Here is a 6000-nt window from a genome sequence, read left to right as displayed (position 1 = left end):
TGTACTTTATTCCTCCCCTTGAATTCTAAGGGGAATATCACCAATGAGCAAACAACTACATAATTTTAGAGGTGGACAGTTTGCTTCTGAACTGATTCAAAGAACCAGATCTTTCTAAAGTGTAGATGATGGATGATTCAGAAAAAATGAATGTTAGCTCATCTGATTTCATAGTGCATCTCTGGTGGATGTACTGAATGGGATGAAAATTCTGCACTAGGCTGCAGCAATGATGCCCCACCTCACTTCCTTAAGAAGACATTTCCTAAGCTACAAAAAATGCGTTATAGACCATGTGCACATGTGGATCTGCATTCCTCATTAATACATGAAGTTTTTCTTATTCATGAAGACGGAAAATAAAAAAGCTCCGTTCTTTTTTCAATTTATTGGCAGTCGGGTGATACCCATGCAGCCATTCAATAGTACTACTAATTATGATGATATGAAAATAAGCATAACACAACACTCAGTCTCCGAGTAGAAAAAAAATATTCGACCCAATACCTTCTTTTATAACACAACCAGCAGCGCTGACCTTGCAGCTACCGAGGCAAATGAGCCAGCTGTGCTTCAGTACGGTACATTAAGGCAGAAAACACTTCCAGCATCATGTTTCTACTCTAGATTTCAAAAGAATGTTTCAAATGTCAGAAGATCAATAAACGTTTACATACTTCTGAGTAAGCTGTTACTTCTTATCCTTTGACTTAGCATCACACCCAAAATTTGTGAGTAGGGAGAATAAAAGCTGCGATTGGAGCATATCACAAAGTGACGCAGGTATCATTCCCTTTTCAAAAGCTCAGCGCTCCCCACCACTCTCACAGATTGGGTCAGGCCATCTCTCCAGCTCACTGCTCCCCACCATACTCAGGGATCGGATTGGAAGATAGCTCACTAGATCATTGCTACCCCACCACTCTTAGTGATCGGATTGCAAGATTGCTCACTGCTCCCCCCATGCTCATGGACGAGATCACACGGAGCAGACCACACGACGACTCGAGGCGTCACTCTGTTCTTTGCACTTTTGGCACAGTGATACAGTTTGCAACTCGCTTTCTTGAGTGAGCACCTCTCTATCCGAATTCAGTTCTTTATTCTTTGTATCCTTATGCTAGATGTCGTCTTCGTGTGTTGTTGTTCTTTTGTTTCCTTGATGTGTGTATGTTCTTGTTAGGCATACTATTATGTCTTCTTGTATGTCTGCAGCATTTATAATTGCTGTTGTCGGCCTTTTCGTAGCCTTTATGTAGGATTTAAGTAGTTTGACTGGATAGGATACTAATATAACGGTATGTATAACGCATAAATGTTGTAACATACATGATGTCCATCTCAGGAGAAGCAGGTAGGTGCAAGCTGAAATACTGTTACATTTGAAGAAGAAACTCAACACTTGAATATCGCAATGAAGGGGCAGGTATTTGTGTTAGCGTTCCTAGCATTATTTGTATGCGTCTAAGTCGAATTGAACTTTGAAAGGTCAGTTCTGAAACAGGCTATCCCACGCTAAATATGTACGACATATGCCATATTCCAAATGGTTTCGGAGATGAAACATATGTAAAGTTGTTTTTGTACATTTTTCTTCAATAACACGAAATCCGCGGCCTCTAGTGAAAACTTGTCAAAGTACAAAATTAAACCACGTTAAATTTCCTTTAAAAAGATCCAATTCACTTTTTCTTGAGGGCTTACAGGTTGCATGAAGAGGGTGAGAGAATATGGAAAATCTTGCCCAACGTACATACGTTGAAGTGCAGGTAAGCCAGTTTGCAATAGTTTCCCGTCTTGATAGGCCACATGTCCTATATCAAATTATTCGTCTCAATTTCGTTTATGCTACTATGGTACATTGTAAGGAATAACAGTGTACCGAACAGTAAGTAGCAATGTACATAAAATATATTCTACCTCAGAAAGCATTTACAATAGTGCATATGTCTACTTGAAGTTTTCTGCTTCTAATAATCGTTCCTGCCATATCCCTGAATATTGACCATTCATCCTGGAGCAGCCTGTATGTTATGTTTAATTTCTTATTTATTCATTTAACCTGAATAGATTAATGCCTTCAGGTGTCCTCCTACATCAGACAAGAGTTTTATATGTAATTACAAAACTTATTAGAACCACAGTTACTTAAAAATCATAGTATTTTGAATATAATATCTCTTCTTTTTCTCTCGGCATGTATTTGGCATTTGACTGTTCCACGCTCTTGGTTGAAATGGTTGATTTTCCTCGGTCTTCCTAAATGTCTTCTGTCCGTTGGGTAATAATTATCACCCATTTTGGTAATCTGTCTCCTTCCATTCTCGTGACATAATCCTTCCAGTTGTTTCCATGTTCTATACTCTGCTCATTGGAGTTTTTCACTCTCAGTTCCTTTTTGATATCTACATTCACTCTCCCGTCAGACAGAATGTACCCAGCTACCCTTCTTAGCAATTGGATCTCTAGTGCTTGTATTCTGATGGGAACGATTGTTTCTGCTGTGTTGTCCAGGCAAGAGGCCGAGGGAGTAGTATATATTATGAGCAGTGGTAGGTTAACAATAAGCCGGATGATTTCGTCTGGGACGTCGGACTGTACAGTAAATGCTGAGCTGAAGGATTTTTTGACGACACAGTCAGCTCAAGATAGAATTATTAGTGACTACAATCATTTATCTCCGTAAAATAATCAGTAAGTCTATGTTTTGTTTACGGTTCAATGTACGTTATCGCTAAAGTCAAGTGGTGGTTTAGTTTCTTATTGGGGACAACAGTATCAGCTGAAGCTTCTACTTTAACTACTCTTCTTAGATCACACAAGCTTTTCCATAGAGCATCTAGTCTTTATGTTTTAGATTAATGTATTGGCATGTCTTAGCTATCGTTTATGTCAGACTAATTGACTGCTTTCTCCTTGTAACCAACTTTATTCTCAAGGATAAAAGGTGTTTGTAAGTCTGATGTTCAGTGTCTCCGAGACTCATGAAAAGTTTTACCTCTTCCGCTAGCCAAGGTGCAAGTTTTCCCTTCGGGTTTCCGGTCTTTTGGGCAGCATATTTGTTGTGTAATAGAATTAGTTTGGTAGTAAATCCTTGCAATTGGCCTTTCACGTCTGGGAATGGAATGGAAGTCGACTCCTAAATTATCTCTTGTGCCTGCGTTGCAAGTTCAGGTACACTGATACACTTAAAGTCTCTGTATACTGGCACAATTTATGCCTTGCATATTTTAGACAGTATAATTATGAATATGATGTTGTGAGCTGATATTCCAGGTACGAATATCTTTGCTTGTGGATTTCGTGGCAAATATATGTATGGGAACCTAACTACAGGCTACATTATGGGTAGGTGCAAGCTGAAATACTGTTACATTCGAAGAAGAAACTACACACTTGAATTTCACAATGAAGGGGCAAGTATTTGTGTTAGCGTTCCTAGCATTATTTGTATGCTTCTATATCGAATTGAACTTTGAAAGGTCAGTTCTGAAACAGGCTATCCCACCTACTTCTGGAGGTCTGTAGTGGATGCACATTAGGCAAATTTTCGTAATGTATTCGATATTTATGAACATATTTTTTAACTTTTTTGTCTTCATTACCATTGAATCTTAGTAGCATGGTCGGTAATAAGTAAAAGTGTTTGTATGCCACTACTCCATCTGCTCATCTGCTACGTTTGTGGTCTCTTAGTACAGTGGGGTCTATATTTAGACAACTGGAGAGCTTGTTGATTGAGCCAAGTGTCAATGTTTGTTAGAGGAAAGGCATGGATGTCGATATTCTGAAATATATGGCGGAGTTTCTATGAAATGAGTGGAAAGTGATGGCCAACTATGCTCTACAGTAACAATACAGACACACCGGTAGAAATAGTGGCTGCATGGGTAGACAGGTTCGTAGCTCCTAAAGCACAGGCTTTAGAGTTCATTTGCATTGCTTTTCTCCAGCTTTTATCCACACCATTATCCTGCCACCTCTTGTTCATGCACTATGTTGTCCTAATTCAGATATGACATTATTCAAAATTTTTATCTTTCAGGAGTGAAATTCTCCCATACTATCAGGCTTTTGCGAGTTTCTTAATCAATTTCAGGCCTTTTCAGATATGACACAAACTTCGTGATTGTGGGTCTAGGTTTCATAGAACACAGCGTTCTACATCCTACCATGTAACTTCTGATTATAGAATGTGCTGTATGTATATTTGTTCTCGCTTCAAGGTTTTACAACTTAAAATGGCTGTGTTAAGTGAATATTTTAATTTTGCCAATGTACTTTTCAGTGCTGCGCAATAATATGTCATCTACACTGCCTTCGCCTAGAAGAATTAAGAGCAAAGTTCGATACTATTTTACCAAAATGGAAGAAAAAGAAAAATGCCGCTACTTTTGACACTGTACCACACAAGCCACTTGTAGTGAAACTGCATACTTATGGAATATCATCTCAGTTATGTGACTGGATTTGTGGTTTCTTGTCAGAGAGGTCACAGTTCGTAGCAACTGACGGAAAGTCATCGACTAAAACAGAAATGATTTCTGGCGTTCCCCGAGGTAGTGTTACAGGCCCTTTGCCCTTTCTTATCTATATAAACGATTTGGGAGACAATCTGAGCAGTCGCCTTGGCTTGTTTGCAGATGACACTGTCGTTTATCAACTAATAAAGTCATCAGAAGATCAAAACAAATTGCAAAACAATTTAGAAAAAATATCTGAATGGTGCGAAAATTGGTAATTGACCCTAAATAACAAAAATGTGAAGTCATCCACGTGAGTGCTAAAAGGAACCCGTTAACCTTTGGTTACAGGATAAGTCAGTCAAATCTAAAGACCTTAAATTCAACTAAAACCTAGAAATGACAATCTCAAAGAACTTAAATTTGAAGGAACACAGAAAATGTGGGGTAGGTTAACCAAAGACTACGTTTTATTTGCAGGAAAGTTAGAAAATGTAACAGATCTATTACGCCTGTCCACCCTCTTTTACAATACTGCTGTGTGGTGTGAGATCCTTACCAGATCGAATTGACAAAGTACATCGAAAAAGTTCAAAGAATGGCAGCACGTTTGTATTGTCGCAAATATGGGAGAGAGTGTCAATGAAATGATACAGGATTTGGGTTGGACATCATCAAAAGAAAGGCGTTTTTCGTTGGACGGAATCTTCTCACGAAATTCCAAACACCAACTTTCTCCTCCGTATGCAAAAATATTTTATTGACACCTACCTACATAGGGAGGAGCGATCACCATGGTAAAATAAGAGAAATCAGAGCTCGTGTGGAAAGATGTAGGTGTTTTTTCTTTCCGCACACTATACGAGATTGGGATGATAGAGAACTGTGAAGGTGGTTCGATGAACCCTCTGTCAGGCACTTAAATGTGATTTACAGAGTATCCCTGTACATGTAGATGTACATGTCAGTACATAATTGCCATGGCTTCTGGCCCATCATCAAACGTGAAGAGACATCTAAAATCGAAGCATCCTGCAGTACCTCTGGAAATATTTGGGTTTGAAAGCCGATCAAGATCGCCATCAATCGATGCAGAAATTCGAGAAATCATTTCTCGAGAATCGTCCTCACTGTGTCTGCTTCTGCCTCGGATGAAGGTATCCTCTCAGAAAGGCAAATTGAGTCTCAAGCTGTATCCAGCCCACCACTGTTGGCAGGTTCTGGACCAAGTCCTGACTTATTTTCTTTTGTGATGCCTTCACCCCAACTGCTTTTCATTTACAACAACTAATAATTAATTTTTTTAGTGTTCTAAATCCTCTCACACTAAATAAAAGTATTGCGTTAGATGTACAGCTTTTAAATGTGATTTGTAGAGAATACCATCCTTGCCCTATAGTTGAAGAGACAGAATTTAATACATGCTTTGCCCAAATTATAGTTAACCAAGTCAAAATACGTTGTCAAACTCTCTAGTGCACAGTCTGCATCATAAATTAAAAATGGTTCGAACCCCCACCCCGCAAAGATCTGTCTT

Source organism: Schistocerca piceifrons, chromosome 4 (genome assembly GCF_021461385.2).
Source record: "Schistocerca piceifrons isolate TAMUIC-IGC-003096 chromosome 4, iqSchPice1.1, whole genome shotgun sequence".
NCBI lineage: Eukaryota > Metazoa > Arthropoda > Insecta > Orthoptera > Acrididae > Schistocerca > Schistocerca piceifrons.
The sequence above is the reverse complement of the archived record's forward strand: the minus strand, read 5'-3'. Positions refer to the sequence as shown.